The 18,562-nt window shown below is 42.0% G+C and overlaps 1 long non-coding RNA gene across 1 annotated transcript in view; it reads left to right on the top strand.

Moving 5' to 3' along the window:
* The window catches only part of LOC309809917, a 37,574-nt gene extending 19,302 nt beyond the window's left edge, over positions 1 to 18,272 (top strand). The window contains exon 4 of the long non-coding RNA XR_014294919.1: positions 18,194 to 18,272. This is a non-coding gene — a long non-coding RNA (uncharacterized lncRNA). The remainder of the gene's footprint in view (positions 1 to 18,193) is intronic.
* The last annotated feature ends 290 nt before the right edge of the window (positions 18,273 to 18,562 follow it).

The raw sequence follows: 18,562 nt of genomic DNA, 5'->3' as shown, positions 1-18,562 counted from the left end.
CAAGAATCTCTGAGCGAGAGCTGAGCAAGAGCTGAGCATCAGAGCAGGCCCCTCTCCCAGCCCTGGTCCCGCCCAGGAGAATCAGATGGTGCCCACTAGTTGCCTCAGCAACCGGGGTGGTGGTGGTGGTTGGAAGCCCCGGGGGTTTGTTAGAACTCTGGGCTCCAAGGAGGGGCCTTCTTATTCTTTCCAAACTGTGTGGTGAGCAGCTGGAGGGTCTGAAGTGGCCGTCATGTTTGGGGGCTTCTGGAGCCACTTTCCCCAGGCCAGCTGAGTCCTGTGACCAGGAGTGGACTGAGTCACGGCAGCAGCTGTGTGTCTCTCCAGCTATGATCTGCATGTAAAATCATACTCGTTATTGTATCCTAACCTTTTCAGCATAGATGTGACTTAATTTTTAAATTGCCCTTTTGCTGGCTGGGGACTGTATTCTTTTCCCAAGTCTCTGCCTCACAGTTCCTGAGCCTCCAGTGTCCTCCATAACTTAGTTTTCCCCCTCTCCTACCCAGGCAAGGAAGAGACTGAGAATTATGACTCCTAAAGTATCTCATCCTCCAAGCCCTAAGAGAATCAGACCCTGGGGAGAGGAGGTGGCCTCATGTACACCAGCTGTGTGCCGTCACATCCAGGGGGGCCCGGAGGACCACCAAGGCCAGCCTCCCCCATGCCCTGGCACCTCCTCTCTTTTCAACCCCTTTCCCTTCGAAAACTAAACTGCATTCCCTAGGCTGTGGTACTCTATTTCCTGGCTCCCAGAAATCTTTGGTGTGAGAACAGGCAGAGGAATCTCCTGGGGTGTATTTGGAAGGAAGGGAGTAAGCTCAGCGTTGGATCGCTTCCACGAGCTAAATCTTAACCCTGCTGCACAATGGAATCATCTGGGAGCTGTTAAAAAATTGAGACTCTCAGGCCCAGGCCCAGATTCAGTGCATCAGACTTGCACAAAGTTTTTGTTTGTTTGTTTCCTGTTGTGTTTTTTGTTTGACAGAGGTACTTTTTGTAACCATTCCCAGGTGATTCTGAGATGCAACCAGGGTTGAGAACCACTGATGTAAAGGTGAATAGCCTGGGCACGAACACAGTCAAGGTTCCTGTGTGCTACATAATGGGTCCAAACCTTATTTGTCTGCAGGAAGTCCCTCAGTTTGGGCCAGTCAGGCAGCTGTACTTGCTGGTGAAGACCTCTTCCTTTCTCTCTTTATCTACCAGATACCTCCTCTAACTTGTTCTAAAGCTTGAGGGAGGTGGTCCTGGGTAAAAAGAACCCAGTTCTGTGGCACCATTATAGTAAGGGAGCTTCCGGAAAGTTAGCAGAGGAGGAATACAACTTCAGAGTACTGAGGGGAGAGGGAGTGGTTTGCTGATTTTTTCTTTACCTCTAAAATAAAACCCAGAGGAGGGGTGGGCAAAGACAGAGGGAGGGAAGAAGCAGAAGTGAAACAGCAGATAGAGTCATGAACGAAAATGAGAGAATCCAGGAAGATTACCACTCCTACCCCTCATCCCCACCCCCCATACCTGTTCTTAGAGAATCTGAGAAGGTGGGGCTTTTGACTCTAATAATTAAAATTGCAAATGGCCTTCCTTGAAATCTGTCCTAAAATTCTGAATAGCTTTAGCTCTGACAGCTGCTTTGGGACAGTTATTTCAGTGTCCCAGAGGAAAGATATTTTGGGGTTTAGTCCTTGCCAGAAATAAGAAGCCAAGGCAAAAGGAGAAACATTACAGAATTTCCAAAAATATTTTGATAGCAATGCAAAACTTTGTGGAGGCTTAAAGAAAAGTTAGAGTACACTCATTTCAAGAATGCCTACTGGCTTTGTATTTTGGCTAGTAGATTAATTATGTTATCCTATGTTGTCATCTGGGGAAGGGCAAGTTCACAGATACACATGTGGGAGTGTGTGTGTAAACGTGTGTATGCCATATGCCTGTGTACACCTATTTTTACATTTTTACTGTTATGATTTGTGTCTATGAAATAGATAAGTTCTATTTAAGTTTTAAAATAACATATAAAAGAACTTTTCCTATTTGGAAAAGTGAGGGAGATGACATCAGGTTCTAAGTCTGGCAGGAAAATGAAATAGGGAAGGCTTCAGTTAGTGATGTAAAGTTGGACTACACATCTCAAGAAACCAAATATGACCTACCTACCTATGGTCCTCAGGGCAGATGTGGGCCAGTGCTGCCTGGGCCGTATGTGGGGACCTTTGGTGGGCCTGCTGGGAAGTAATGTGCTCCAAATAAAGCTTGATGTTTTCCTCCTCCAGCCCTCTTCCCTCCACCTATTCCTGCTTCTCCTGCATTGCCTAAGCAAAGTCACTTCTTTCCAGTGCATCCCGGTGTTAGTGGTTAAAGGATTTTGTTCCTTCCCAGTGGCCCAGCAGTAAGGCTATTTTGTGGGTTCTTATTTTTAATGGATTTAAGCTATTAGTTGTTCTGCAGTATTTTATTTCTTATAATGTGCTGATTTTCTGTACAAGTACCCAAGGGCTGTGTTGCACAGGGTGCAATTTTAAAAATAAAATAATTATGCCCTGGAGGTTATCAGATTTGGGCTTAAGAATTATTGCATTGTAAGGGCATCCCTCAGTTATGTGCAGACTCATAAATATCTGCCCATCAGTCGGCTTGTCTGGGCAGCCAGATCTGTAGAATCAGTTTGCGATCAAAAGTACTAAAAATGGCAAAGCTTTGTTTATCTCGGCAAAGAAGGTCTTCATGCAATTTGGGACCAAGTAACAAATGTTTCTATGGTGTAAAATGAAAGTGGAGGATCTGATGAGACAAGATTTTCCTGCAGTCAGGAAAATCTTGTTTTTGTTTTTTAAAATATTTATTTATTTATTTATTTGATTGCATGGGGTGTTAGTTGCAGCAGGCAGGCTCCTTAGTTGCGCCTTGCTGGCTCCTTAGTTGCGGCATGTGGGCTCCTTAGTTGCGGCAGGCGGGCTACTTAGTTGCAGCTCCAGGGCTCCTTAGTTGCAAGCACATGGGCCCCTTAGTTGTGGCAGGTGGGCTCCTTACTTGCGGCATGCAAACTCTTAGTTGCGGCATGCATGTGGGATCTAGTTCCCCGACCAGGGATCGAACCTGGGCCCCCTGTGCTGGGAACGCAGAGTCTTATACGCTGCGCCACCAGGGAAGTCCCGTGTGAGCCCTTTTGAAGGATGGGCGGCTAATACTGATTCTCACTCTGCTCCAGCACTCAGCAATTGAGTAAATAATATCTTAGCTGCTCCATGAAGTGTATATTAGAAAATTCACCCCAGTGGCTCTTTTTTTAAAAAACTTTTCCTTGACAAGGGAAAGAAATTGTATTTTTCATTTAAAAAAGAAAGAAAAGTTATTTTTATTCGTATGATTATACCTGTAGGAATTTGTTTTGTTTCTTTGAATTTTAAAATTTTGACGTTGGTAACATGCAACCATCGCCCCTGCCCCCACCCCCAAACAGAGTGTCAAGTTCATATTGTTGCTAAATTTAAGATTGAGTTTAATTAGGAAAATTTTCAAGTTGAACGTTAATTGACAATGATAATTAAAATCTTATAGTTCTTTACAGTTTATAAAAAGCATTCATATGCTTGCTCATTTAATTTTCACAACATAGGGAGGAAGATGAGGTAGGTTTTACCCTCTCTACTTTATGGCTGGAGAGGTCAAGTCTCAGGGAAGTTAAGGATCTTGTCATAAAGCTGGCACATGAGGAATGTAAGCCTTCTGATCCCAACCCCATGCTCTTCTTTAACTGCTAACTGATTAGTCTGGTAAGGACTGTTAAAAACGAATGAATTATGTATATGTGCCTTGAATCATATGGTTTCTTATTAAAGTTTTAAATTTTGTGAGAGTTCTTTAAAAGAAAATCTCAGCGGGTAGGCAAGCTCAAGCTTCCTATGGCTTCAGCTCCCTCTGTCCCATAGTCAGGTTTGTTGGCTCAAGCAAATGTTTTTCCTCATCCCAATATTGAATGAGATCTAGAAATATTCTCTTTCCTCTTAGCGGAGTCCAGCCCAGCTGTGACAACATTGGACCCTTTCAAAATTGGCTCACCCTAGTAAACTGAGAAAACAATTGTAAAAACACATACATGGATTAGTTTATGGAACACAGATTTTAAAATTCTAACTTAACTACAGTCTGGCCAATAGCTGCATTAGCTTTCAGGACAGACACCCAACTCCAGGTCCTAGGCCTTGCTTTCATCCTGTCTGGGGTGCTGGAGAGGATGTGATGCCAAGGTACTCAAACACATAAGCTAGGGTGGATTTCAGGTCTAACAAAATAGTCAGTCCTCCCTAGTATTATTCTTCAAGTGTGAGCTGTCTCTGAGTCTATCCTGATCCACCTCTGTTCTACAGTCACTTTTGGCTCTTTTGGCCTGTTTGATCCCAAGAATTATGTTATGTATCATATGATAGAAAAGCACTAGACTGGGAGGAAGGGGCCAAGGGATAAGACCAGGTCCCCGTGTGTGACACTGGCAAGTCACTTTGCCTTTCTGGGTCTCAGTTTCCACATCTGAGAAGTATGTGGGTTAGACTGGATATCTGTCGTATTTTCCCCAACCTTTGTCCTGGAAGTCTCTCTCAGTAATCACAGATTTCCACTGGTCAGGCTGAGGTGGTGAGGAAAATGCCATGTTTAAATGTGCATATGGGAGAGGGTCAAGTTGCACCTGGGACCCAGAAATGTAGAGACCCTGCTTCTGTAAAGACTTAGGGAGCTGAATACAAACTCATTTGGGGCCCAGAGATGCAAATGACAGAGACAAGTAAGATAATGACCCCTAAGAGTTTAGACCTAGAGAAGATGCGAAACTACCACAAGGATTGACAGATGATGCCCAGATAGGACTCTCTGTCGCTGGGATGTAAACTTCACAAGGGCAGGGACTTTCATTCTGTTTAATGATGGATCTCATACCTAGGCACTCAATATATGCTATGGAATGACAAATGAATACTTTAAACTTGTGATAAGCTAAATAAGCAATGTGAGAGTATCTAATTTATCTAACTGCATTCACCCCAAAATGCCCCCTGTGCCCTAGGGCCAATCTCTGGATAATTCTGAATCACTAGCTAAGCTACTATTCATGTAGCCACTAATTGGCTTGGCCTTTCCTCCTTCTACTTGCACTTTCTCTGGTGTTACCCTTGTCTGTGGAATGGTTGGTCTGACATTTATGGCTCTGCCCATCAGCAGTTAATAAACTTCCCCAGAGTAATCATACTGTATCAATTCAGTCATTAAGCTGAAATGGTTAGCAAGATCACACAATCCTCCAGACTTTGATTGTGGAGAACTAAGGGTATGGTAACGTGTGGGTGGATATGTAAGTAAGTAAATATTTTTATATATATATATATTTTTTTTTATTAGTTTCTGCTTTATAACAAAGTGACACAGTCATACATATACATCTGATCCCACATCCCTTCCCTCTTGCGTCTCCCTCCCTCCCACCCTCCCTATCCCACCCCTCCAGGTGGTCACAAAGCACCGAGCTGATCTCCCTGTGCTATGCGGCTGCTTCCCACTATCTATCTACCTTACGTTTGGTAGTGTATATATGTCCATGCCTCTCTTTCGCTTTGTCACAGCTTACCCTTCTCCCTCCCCATTTCCTCAAGTCCATTCTCAGTAGGTCTGTGTCTTTATTCTTGTTTTACCCCTAGGTTCTTCATGACATTTTTTTTTCTTAAATTCCATATATATGTGTTAGCATACGGTATTTGTCTTTCTCTTTCTGACTTGTAAGTCAGTAAATATTAAACTGAGACCAAGAGGAGAAAAAGAGGAGAGAGCTGCCCTGTCTTTGCACGTGCCTCTCTCTGATACTCAGGGATGTGCTCAGAGCAGTTGAAAAATTCTCTGCTTGGCTTGTGTTCCACTCTGAAAACAGATTTAACTTCGTAAAACAATTTCATTAACATCATTGCACATATAATAATGGCAGTCAGGGTTTTCTGAACCCAAGAAAAGCCTGACACAAATAGGGAACAATCCAAATAGGGCAACAGGGCTAGGAAAAACCTGGCAGCTCTTGCAAAACCTGCATGGAGCCAGGGCCAAAGCTCTGAACCGCTGTGCAGCCACACCTCCTCTGAGGCAGGTCTGTTTCTGGTTCACACTCTTTTTCCTCAGGCAGGTTCAGGCTGTTCTCTTCGGTTTATCTCCTCTTTATAATTCAGTTCCACAACCTGATGATTTCGCTCTTCTGCTTAGTTCCTGTTAAGAGTTGCCTTTTTCTCTTTTACCAACCTCTGTTCCATCTGAGTCTGTGTCTTCTCATGAAAGATTTCCTCTTGGGTGTGTTGGCCAAGGCACTGAACTCATTGGTTAGCCCCGTGTGTTCCTCCCAAGAGGCATGTGGGTTTACCTAGTTTGAGTTATACATGATCCTTGCCCTCTAAGCAATTTACAGTCAAGTAAACAGATAAAGCAGGTAAATATTGGATAAGGTGTAAAGAAGTAGATCAATTAACTATGACAATATAAATGACAAGGAATACATTCAAAATGCATAATTTACAAGAAAATAGGGTTAGTTGCTTTTAGTAGAGAGAGTAAAAAAGTCTGGCAGATAGGATGGATTTGTGATCTGTTCATTCCCTCATCCAGTAATAACTAAGTAAATATGCTCTGTTGGACACGGTAACAGAAAGAAGACGGGTAAGACATGATACCTACTCTCAAAGGTTATAGTTCGTAGAAGAGACATGATGTGTGCACATGTCTATCTAAAATACCAGGGGGAAAGTGTTCAGTGTTTCGAGAGGTACACCAACAGGGCTCAGGCAAGGGAGCAATACTTTTTGGCTGGGGAGGAGGTGCGGGTATTTGAGGTGGGATTTCATATTTTCAATGTTTCACCAGGTCACTGATGCCTCAAGGTAAAAATAAGTCACGGTAACAGAAAAAAACAGTATTTTTCTGGCTTTGGTCCAAAATCTACTATAGTGGCATTCTAAACCTTACCCAGTCTGCCTGCCCCAGTATTTCTTTTGGTACTTGCCAGTTCTTAACCATTTGAGAATCATATCCTCTTTTGAGCATCTGAGAAACTTATAGAACCTATTTCCAGAGAAATAAACGTATATACGCAGTTAGTTGCATGCAGTTTTCAAGAGTTCATGGACCCTTGCAGCCTATTCTTGGACTCCCAGGAGTCCATGATCTCCAGTTTAAGAATTCCTGATGCAGACAGTCCCTGAAGTGTGGAAGTCATCAGTGTTCAGAGCTACACAGCAGGGTCCTGCTGTCAATGCATCAGGAGCTGTCACATATGGAAGCCATGCTGTATTCTCTGGGGTCCTCAGTGCTCCTGGTGCAGGCTGACCTGTGTAACTCCGAGGGCCAATTTTGGTTCCAAAGCAGTGCCCCTTGCTAGTGTGCACCCATGTGTACACACACACATGCACACACACACACTATCAGAATGGGGAATGCATTTGTGCAGGGTGTACTTTTTTTTTTTTTGCGGTACGCAGGCCTCTCACTGTTGTGGCCTCTCCCGTTGCGGAGCACAGGCTCCGGACGCGCAGGCTCAGCGGCCACGGCTCAGGGGCCCAGCCGCTCCGCGGCATGTGGGATCTTCCCAGACCGGGGCACGAACCCGTGTCCCCTGCATCGGCAGGTGGACTCTCAACCACTGCGCCACCAGGGAAGCCCAGGGTGTACATATTTTAAAAAGTTTCCCTGGTGATTCTGATACCTGTGATGTGTCCCTCCACGCTCACTGCCTTAGGATGCTGTTATCTGTGAGCCTCCTCCATCCCTTGTGCTGAGAAACTCCTGCCTGGCAAGTGCATCAGACATGCCTAGACAGATCTGAATCCTGGCTCTGTGCCCAGCTTAGGCTCAAGCTGGGACATCCCTCCACTCCCTTTCCATGCTGAATTAATATTGCAGCTGGATGGCAAAATAAGGTCACCAACAAGGAAACTCTAGAAAGCAGGCAGTTTACAAGTGTTAAAATATTTATCACAACTTCCTTGAGCAGGAGCTGGGCTGGAACCTTTTAGAATCAGGGATGTGACCTGGGGTTGTTGGCTGAATGTTGAGTTGTTCTGATCTGCAGCTTCAGAATTAGACTGGCTTCTGGGAGTAGTGAGTAGGTTGGGGTGAAAACCACATCCCCTTTCCTATTTTTAATACCACGGAACATCAGTGTGGTATCTCCCTCAGGACCAAGGCTGGATTACCTGATGGGCAGAGTAAGCATGTGCTTCAGGCACCAGCAGCGCCCTGTCCCAGTTCCTACTCCCACTTTAATCAAAGCTACATGGGCTCTTGTCCCCATCAGGATCCCCTTCTCAACTGGAAAGGGCAAAGCAAGCAGAACTTTACTCTGGGGGTATAACGGTACCTCTTTATTCTGGAGGGCAATCTGTACCTCTGAAGACTTGAGGACAAACACCTAGTTCACATACCCCAGTACTTCCCAGGAATTTCTACGTTTCTAACAGTTACAAACACCCACTCTATCTGGGTATTGGGTCAGGCACTTCAGAAAGGAACCATTTATGGTGAGTTTGGGGTAGGGAGATATTCTGGGGAATGTGTGAGGAGGAGGCCTTCCTGAGACCCCTTGATTCCCAACACGAAAGTGACTATGTCTACTGTCTTGTGAACCAGGCCTTCTTCTTGCCTTATGTTTTTCTTTTCTATTTGTTTTTTTCTTGGCTGAAATTTAATGTAAAACTTTTGCTGTCTTAAATGTTTTCATTTAAAAAAAAGGGAGGGGAAGAAGAAGACTTTTAAATCTTTCTGGTTCTTTCTAATAACTTTCAGTTCTGACATTTGCCTTGAAATTGCCATGACTTTAGGCAAGAGGAAGGGGAAGCAGGAGGAGAACTCCTGGCCTCCCTGAGCCTGACTTCGGAGCCCAGGCTCTCCTCCCTTTGCAGAAGGAGCCAGGAGCCCCAGGGAAGGACTTGAAGGCAGGGGTGCTCACAAACAGTGGGCTAGGGAGCCTTACCCTGCACAACACTAAAGCTTCTAAAACAGATGATTTTGAGGTTTGGGAGCTGATTAGTCTTAAGAGGTGGGCTTTTTTTGGTTGTTTTTAATTTTATTTTATTTTATTTATTTATTTTTTTTGCGGTATGCGGGCCTCTCACTGTTGTGGCCTCTCCCGTTGCGGAGCACAGGCTCCGGATGCGCAGGCCCAGCGGCCATGGCTTACGGGCCCAGCCGCTCCGCGGCATATGGGATCCTCCCAGACCGGGGCACGAACCCGTATCCCCTGCATCGGCAGGCGGACTCTCAACCACTGCGCCACCAGGGAGGCCCTGTTTTTAATTTTAACTGAGAGTTACTACTGTCTTTGGAATTTATTTCCTTGGAGGTTGGTGTCAGCCTGAATTTGGCAGTGTTCAGGGCAGTGTGCTTTTGAATTTGCTTTCATTTATTTTTTGTTTCTTTTTTTCCTCTCCTAAAGCTTGGGGTTGTGAGGACTCAGGGCATTGCTTCATTAGGAAAGGGAACATGTCAACCTGTGCCGAAACTGCTGTGCTACAGGATGCCTAGACTCGCATGATGTGCCCTGAATAGGGACAGGCAGGATTCAGGACTGAGCTCAATATTAAAAACAAACCAAAACCAAACCCAAAACCAAAAACAGCTATCAAAGGCAGAAAACAAATGAGAACATTTCACACCTCTGAATTTCAAAATTAAAAGCCAAGTTAAAGACTGGGAAAAGTGTGTTTGAAACATATATGAGAGAAGTTTAATGTCATTTGAAAGTGCACCTTCAGGACTTCGCTGGTGGTCCAGTGGTTAGGACTCTGCGCTTCCACTGGAGGGGGCACGGATTTGATCCCTGGTCGGGGAGCTAAGATCCTGCATGCTGCATAGTGTGGCCCCCACCCCCCAAAAAGTGCACTTTCAAATCAAGAAGAAAATGGCGAATACCTCGATAAAGAGTATAATAATATAATAATGCACAGTATAAGAAATACAAATGGTACTAACTATATAAAAGTGCTCACGCTTGCTAGTAATCAAAGAATTTCAACTGAAACAAAAAGCCATGTTTTTGATTATCAAATTGGCGAAGATTAAAAATAAAAATAGAAACTGAGTTGGTGAGTATGTGAAAAATGGGTACTTTTATAAGTAGCTAGTGAGTGTATAAATTGGAGGGCAGTTTGGCAGTGCATATCAGAAACCTTAAAATTGTGTATACCCTTTGATACAGCAAGTCCAATTAAAGGAATTTAACTTTAGGGAACTCCCTGTCAGTCCAGTGATTAGGACACCGTGCTTCCATGAGTTAGATCCCGGGTCAGGGAACTAAGATCCCACAAGCTGCACAGCACGGCCAAAAAGGAAAAGGAATTTAACTTTAAGGAATTATCATGGATCTGTGTAACTATTTAGCTACAAGGATGTTAAATAATATACCTATACTATGAAATACGCAGGTATTAAAAATGATGTCATAGGTATTTAATTATATAAAAGGATATTCATAATATGTCAAATTTTAAAAGTTAATTAAAATTAGCATATAACGGGACTTCCCTAATGGTGCAGTGGTTAAGAATCCACCTGCCAATGCAGGGGACACGGGTTCGAGCCCTGGTCCAGGAAGATCCACATGCCGCAGAGCAACTAAGCCTGTGCACCACAACTACTGAGCCCACATGCCACAACTACTGAAGCACATGCGCCTAGAGCCTGTGCTACGCAACAAGAGAAGTCACTGCAATGACAAGTCCGTGCACCACAATGAAGAGTAGCCCCTGCTCGCTGCAACTAGAGAGAGCCTGCGTGAAGCAACGAAGACCCAACACAGCGAAAAATAAATAAATAAATAATTTTTAAACAGTTAGCATATAACAGTATAATCCAATTTTTACAGAAGAAAATCTGATGGATAGAGAAAATGACTAAAAGGATCTAAAAGAAAGTTAACAGTTATAACCAGTGGTTTTTCTAGGGAGTGGAATTGCATTTAATTTTTCTTCATTTTCATCATCTCTGTTTTATAAATTTTCTACAGAGAATATATTTTCTTTTCATAAATAGAAAAATAAACCTTCATAGCATTATATATTTAGCCAAATGGTGGTATATTTTTATCCCCTGAGGATGGTGCCAGTAGAAGAAGCCTTATGGCTTCAAAGGTAACTTGGGCAATGAGCTCTATCATTTTCAAATTTTAAATAAGAATTTTTTGAATTTGAAGCAATTTGATTTCGCTCTTTGTGGAATAGTAATGTGAGAACTCTCTCTAGAATTAAAAATTCACTCTGACTCTTAGACAAGTGATTTAATCCCCTTTTAAAATTAAAATGATGTTCTGAGGAAATTAAAGTCCACAAGCACTAACGTAACCATGAAAATAAGCACTGACATTTGCAGAGTTTAAAAAGTAAATTAGGGGGTTTACCTGGTGGCACAGTGGTTGAGAGTCCGCCTGCCGATGCAGGGGACACGGGTTCGTGCCCCGGTCCAGGAAGATCCCACATGCCGCGGAGCGGCTGGGCCCGTGAGCCATGGCCGCAGAGCCTGCGCGTCGCTCCGCAAGGGGAGAGGCCACAACAGTGAGAGGACTGCGTACCGCAAAAAAAAAAAAAAAAAAAAAAAAAAATAAATAAATAAATAAATAAATTAGGGCCCCAAAGCCCATTACACCAGTCTAAACATGAGAAAAACATCAGACAAACCCAAACTGAGAGTGGCATTCTACAAAATACAATTGCTCCTCAAAAGAGTCCAGGTTGTGAGAAGCAAGGAAAGACTGAGAAACTGTCACAGGTCAGAGGACATGAAGACAGGACAACTAAACACAATGTGGTATCCTGAGTTAGATCCAGGAACAGAAGAACATTAGTGGAAAAACAGGTGAAATCCAAATAAGTCTGGAGTTTAGTTGGTAGTAACTCACCAATGCTGGTTTCTTAGTTTTGACGAATGTACCAGGGTAATATAAGATGTTAACATTGTAGGGTGACTAACCATCCTGGTTTGCCTGGGAGAGGGCCTTTCTATATATGATATATACACTACTTATCTTTTTATTACCTTGCTGTTTGTGTTTTCAGAAATATTTGTTTGCAGGCGGCTTTTTTATTTTTTTATTTTTTTGCGGTATGCGGGCCTCTCACTGTTGTGGCCTCTCCCGTTGCGGAGCACAGGCTCCGGACGCGCAGGCTCAGTGGCCGTGGCTCACGGGCCTAGCCTCTCCGCGGCATGTGGGATCTTCCCGGATCGGGGCACGAACCCGTGTCCCCTGCATCGGCAGGCGGACTCTCAACCACTGCGCCACCAGGGAAGCCCTGCAGGTGGCTTTTTAATGTATTCACTTTTAGTATACATTAAATAAACTTTAAAAAGTTTGTACTTCTTTCATTCCATTGCTTTATCCATGGATTTTACTTACTTTTGAAATATTCATTTCTAAGCCTCTGTTCATATGCTCTCATCTCCTCTCAAAAAAGTTTCCATGATTGGTTGAACCCCTTTATGCACAGGTCCCTATACTGTTCTTATAGAGTCTTTCACTCAAGTATTCTACTAGATTTTTAAAAGTGAAGATTCTATTTACTATTTTTCTTCCCATTTAAAAAATCAAGGTAAAATTTACATACAGTAAAACATCCTTTTCAGGCACAATTCTATGGATTTTGGACTATACTAGATTTTTTACAATTGTAATTCAAATATTCTCTTCTTGATTCTTAATAGATGTTTGAATTCATCAATCAAGATAAAGGTGACTTGAAATACTTACGGACTATGTCTATACCAGTTATAATAACTAAAAACGTCATTAAATTATTGTTCATTTCCTAAATATTCCTTTTCTCCTGAGTACAAGATTCAGAATTATTAAGTTTAAATTTCATGGAGGACAAGACATTGGTAAATTCCGTAGGAAATCAATGATTGAAAGTATCAGAAAGTTATGATTTAATTTAAAAAGTCAGCATGAATTCACATCTTATCTGCCTCAGTTATGTGAAATAACCTCTGGGTCTAACAACAGATATCAGCTGAGGGAAGCCATGAACCAATTACTTGGGATAAAGCACCATGAAAAGAATACTATACAAACAACTAATCTGGAAGTTAGAGAAGTAAGGTGTAAGGATGAACTACTTAAGTAGATTAAACATTGACTTTGATATCAAAGTGTGGAATAGTTTGGAATGGATGGATTACAAAGCTATAGGGATCAACATTAGGACCAATTTTATTCATTTTATATGCCAATGACTTAGAAGAAGGAACATGCAGTAAGCTTGTTATACAAAACGAGAGGGAGGGACAGTCAATACAAAGAAGGAATGAAAAGACTTGAGTAGACTAGGAACAGAAGCAGATAAGTGGCTTATTCAATTCAAGGTGGAGGAAATATAAAGTAGAAAGATTATCTCACAGTAATATGAAATCACAATGTTCAAAATAGAGTAAAAGAATGAAAACTCATTAGGTGAGTAAATAATGCTAGAAATAAAATAATTCAAATGCTATGAGTAAGAAAGGAATATAGACTATAGAATTTAAATATTAATATTCTAAGTAAAAACATTAAGTGTATTTTTAATGTAGTAGACTAAAATAATAACTCACTGGAATATATATAATTAGAGCAAATAATCATGCTTTGGGAATTCCCTGGAGGTCCAGTGGTTAGGACTCTGAGCTTTCACTGCCAAGGACCCAGGTTCAATCCCTGGTCAGGGAACTAAGATCCTACAAGACATGTGGTGTGGCCCAAAAAAAGAAAAGGGTGACATTTGCTGTCAGGGATGAGAGAACACTAGTATTCTGGGTAGTCTATCAATACCAGAAATATCTTATTAGGTGGTAGAGTCACCTAATTTATTATTTATTATGCTTTATAATTTACATATATATTGCACATATTTTATATATATCAAATGGTATATAATAAAGACATTTAAAGGTTTCCTTACAAGTTTGTGATGATTTGTTCAGCTAGTGAATGCTAGTTTTGTGGCCCCTTTACAATCAGCAGGTCATATCACTAGCAGTTTCTCCATGAAAATAAGATGTCTGAGACTTTCATCTTAACAGAATCCAAATTCGTGTTGTATTGAAATCAATGAATCATTTAATAGATGTTTGTTGATTATTTTCTCTTTGCTCAACAAATAGAATTGTTTCTTGAACTTATATCAAACATGTCTCTTTTGATAAAGCATAAAAATCTAACATTTTCTTTTAATATTTGAAATTCAAATAAATTTATGTCATAGCTTTAAAAAAAAAAAGTCCCAGTGGGACAAATGAAGAGTTGTTTCCTTTTCAAATCATACTCCTCTCCTTCCTTGAGAATCACTGCTTACAAGTCACAGAAAAAGGGTGAGACATCATGCTGGGGCACAAAACATGTAGGATTGAAACAGTGGTGACAAAGTGGTCATGAATTAAGCGTAATATTAAGGGTACATACTCAATGTGTCTTGGAAAATAAAAAACAAGGGAATTACTGATCGCTGGAAGTAATAGCTTTATGGAAGAGGTTCAGATTTGAACTGAGGCTTAAAATCTTGTTTGACTTTGCAAGAGCACAGGGGAGAGGGCAGGACAAACCTGGTGTAGAGTGAGTGAAGGTTCAGGGGTAGGAGTGATTACACACACAGGGCAGTGAGGGGTTTGTATGCGTTAGATTATGAGAATCACTAACATTTTAGAGGCAATGGAAGGTTAATTTGGTGGCAGATGCAGAAAAGAAGGGCGCAGGAAAGTCTGGAGTACCATCTAGAGCTACAGAAGTCCAGACAGGGCAAAGCACCCTTTGATCTCTTTCAGAAGGAGCTGTCTAACCCTCAGTGATTTCTGAATTTGGAAGATACTCCTTTAGCAATGTATGTAGTGGACTTTAGACTTTGTTATTTCTCTTTGGTTTTATTTGGATTTGTGTATGTTTATCTTTTGTCTCTTAAATGGATTATCTGCTTCTTGGCAGTAGAGACCAAGCAGTATCGTATGGAATAGGGTTCAATAAATTTTGTGGTTTCAGAGGGTAGCTGAGAGAGATTCTGCAGGAAAACTTGTTAGCACCTCATAACTGGCTGCCAGTGAGAGAAGAAAGAGAGAAATGTGTCAAAGGCAATTTCATGTATGGGCATCTGAGAAAACGAGAACCTTGCTGTCAGAGATAGGAATGTCACAAGGGAGAGGGGAGCTGGTTCTGTAGAAAGTTATCGGTTTAGCTTTGAACATTCTGAGTCTGAGGTGAAAGTGAGACATTCCAGAGGAATTTACAGTGCTTGAGGTTATGGAACTGGAACTCAGGTGACAGGAGACAATTACAGAGATTTGGGATTGAATTTAGAGATGGCTAAAGTTGCAGGAATGGTCGAGCTTCCACGGGATGAGCTTGTAAAGAAAAGCTCAGGGAATCAAAACCTGAGTCTGGAGTAATGTTCATCATTTAGGAGCTGGAAGGAGGGAAAGAAACCCTAAACCTGCACTGTCCAGTATGGTAGTCACTAGCCACATGTGGCCATCTAAATTTAAATTAATTAAAATTAAATACAATTAAAAACTCAGTTCCTGGGTCACAATAGCCACATTTCAAATGCTCACTAGCCACGTGTGATTAGTGGCTACTGTAATGGACAGTGCAAACAAAATGTTCCCCTCATCATAGTTTTATTGGACAGCATTGCAAAGATATAGAGAAATACTCATTTGAGAGAAAACCAGAAAGCCGATGACCTTTCAAGGGAGGAGAAAGTTTAAGGACGAAACGTTTACAGTGTCAAATGCCAAAAAAGAATGAAAATCTGGGTAGGGACAATCCATGGATTTGGCAATAAGGAAGTCATTGGAGACCTTTAAGAGCAATTTCAGGTAGCATGGTAGGGACAGAAACTGATGTAGCATTGCATTAGGAAAGCAGTAGGTAGAGAGCAAGTTATTGAGACCTTGGGCGAGGAAAGGAAAGAAAGAAGACAATAATTAAAGAAAACTGCAGAGTCACATGGAGGGATTTTAAAGATGGGAGACTTGTTCATGTTTGGAGAACGGACAGAGGCCTATGAAGATGTTAAGGGCTTTGTCTGGGAAAAACTCCTGGTTTCTCTTTTTACTGTCACAGTCATAATCCTCAGAACACTTCACTTCTAGTCACCAAATGTGTGTTTTCTTAAAATTTATTTATTTATTTATTTATTTATTGGCTGTGTCGGGTCTTAGTTGCAGCACGCAGGATCTTCGTTGAGGCACGCGGGATCTTTCATCGCAGTGCGTGGCTCCTCGTTGCAGCACTTGGGCTTCTCTCTAGTTGTGGCCTGCGGGTTTTTCTCTTCTCTAGTTGTGGTGCACGGGCTCCAGGGTGCGTGGGCTCTGTAGTTGTGGCGCGTGGGTTCCAGAGCACGTGGGCTCTGTAGTTTGCGGCACACAGCCTCTCTAGCTGAGGTGCCCGAGCTCAGTAGTTGTGGCGCGCGGGCTTAGTTGCCCCTTGGCATGTGGGATCTTGGTTCCCTGACCAGGGATCGAACCTGCATCCCCTGCATTGGAAGGCAGATTCTTTACCACTGGACCACCAGGGAAGTCCCCAGATGTGTGTTTTTAATCCCACACTAACCAGTTCTCCAACATCAGCTGGATGTCCTACAATTCAGTTCTGACACTGTCTGGAATTAGGGTCAGATCTCACAGGTTAAAGGCTCAGCCCCACAAGCCTGTCCCCACTTCAGACACCAGTTGCAAGTCTTAGATTGTTTCCAGTACTTCTGACCGACCAGCGATAAGTTGGGGTCCCTACAACATCATCCTTGGGTTTGATGATTTGCTTGAATGTCCCACAGAACTCAGTAAGACACATTTACCGTAAGGGATATAGATGAGCATCCAGATGCAAGATACGTATGTTGAGGTTTGGGGAAGGGGTTAGGAGCTTCCATGCCCTCTCCTGGCATGCCACCTTCCTAGCATCTAGCAATCTGGAAGCTCTCTGAACTCCATACTTTAGGGATTTTTATGGAGGTGTCATCACATAGGCACGGCCTATTATTGACTCATTTTCCAGCCCCTCTCCAGAGGATAGGGGGTGGGGCTGAAAGTTCCAAGTTTCTAATCGTGGCTTGGTCTTTATAGTGATTGGCCCCCATCCAGGAGCCCACTTGAAGTCAGCTCATTAGAACAAAAGATACTCCTATCATCCAGGAAATTCCAAGGGATTTAGGAGCTCTGTGTCAAGATCCAGGGTCAAAGGCCAAATATTTGAACAAAAGATTCTCCTAGTGCTCCTATCACTTAGGAAATCACAAGAGTGATAGGAGCTCTGTGCCAGGAACAGGGCTGGGGGCGTGGGGTGGGGGCAGAGAGCAATACATGTATTTTCTGTTATTTCACGGGCACCCAAATCCGTGCCCGGCATTTGCTTCTCTTTTTAGCTATGAGTTCAAGTTTACAATAGTCTGTAAACTTGGATATCTCATGAATATCCTGCTAGCACCTCCAACTCAACACATCTAAAATCAAACTCATGGTTGTCTGTCCCATACCCATTCCATTTTTTATATTCTTTATTCCCAGCTCATCTTTCCAGTTACTAAAGCTGGAAAACTTAGTCATATGTGAATCATTCTCTCCCTCCCCTCCACTCCTTCAGTCAGTCAGCTGCCTGGGCATGCTTATTTTAATACCTCTGCCATAGACTCATGTATTAATTTATTCTTTTTGTTTGTTTGTTTAAAATAATGGTTATGAAATATTTCAGGCAAACAGGGTAGTAATAGAGAACTATATCATAATGATAGTATACTCAGCCTAGCTTAAGAAAAACTTGAAATATGAAATCCATTCAGATCCCATCCTTCTCTCCATACCAAGGGTAATCAACATTTAAAATTTAGTATTTATCATTCCCATGCAAGATTTATAGTTTTACTCCACATGTATCCATATATAGTATAGAATATAAGTCGGTATGTTTTTAAACTTTATATAAATGGTGGTATACTGTTTATCCTACTGTAACTTTTTTTTACTCACTATTATTTTTGAGATTTATCCATGATGAATCATCTTTCATTTATTTTAAATGTTATTTAATGAATATACCATAATTTATTAACCATTGTGCATTTTACTGTATATAATGTGTACATATATATACACACACATTTGTATATATAATAAACATATGTGTGTGTATAATTGCTTTTATTTTTTTACTCGACTCTAGAGTTGAAATGGAGTGATGACATGGTGCAGCATTTCAGCCATTTTTTGGGTAATTGGAAAAATTCTATTGCTCAAGGCAGGTAAAAACTGTTTTCAATATTTTCTACAGTTCTATCCAACTTGCTCTCTGCCACTTCATTCTTTATTTTTTCCTCTTTCTCTTACCTCCTCTAACTAGGCCTTGGGCATTGTTGGCTCTTTTTGAGAATAGTTGGTAGATCTGTCTGGCTTATAGGATTAAAGGATAGAAAAATGGAATTCCCTGGCAGTCCAGTGGTTAGGACTCGGCACCTCAGCCGTGCCCTGGGGTTTGATCCCTGGTCAGGGAACTAAGATCCCACAAACCACACCGTGCGGCCAAAAACAAACA

Source organism: Mesoplodon mirus (assembly GCF_964341445.2).
Source record: "Mesoplodon mirus genome assembly, chromosome: 8".
NCBI lineage: Eukaryota > Metazoa > Chordata > Mammalia > Artiodactyla > Ziphiidae > Mesoplodon > Mesoplodon mirus.
This window is presented reverse-complemented; position numbering and strand designations above follow the sequence as displayed.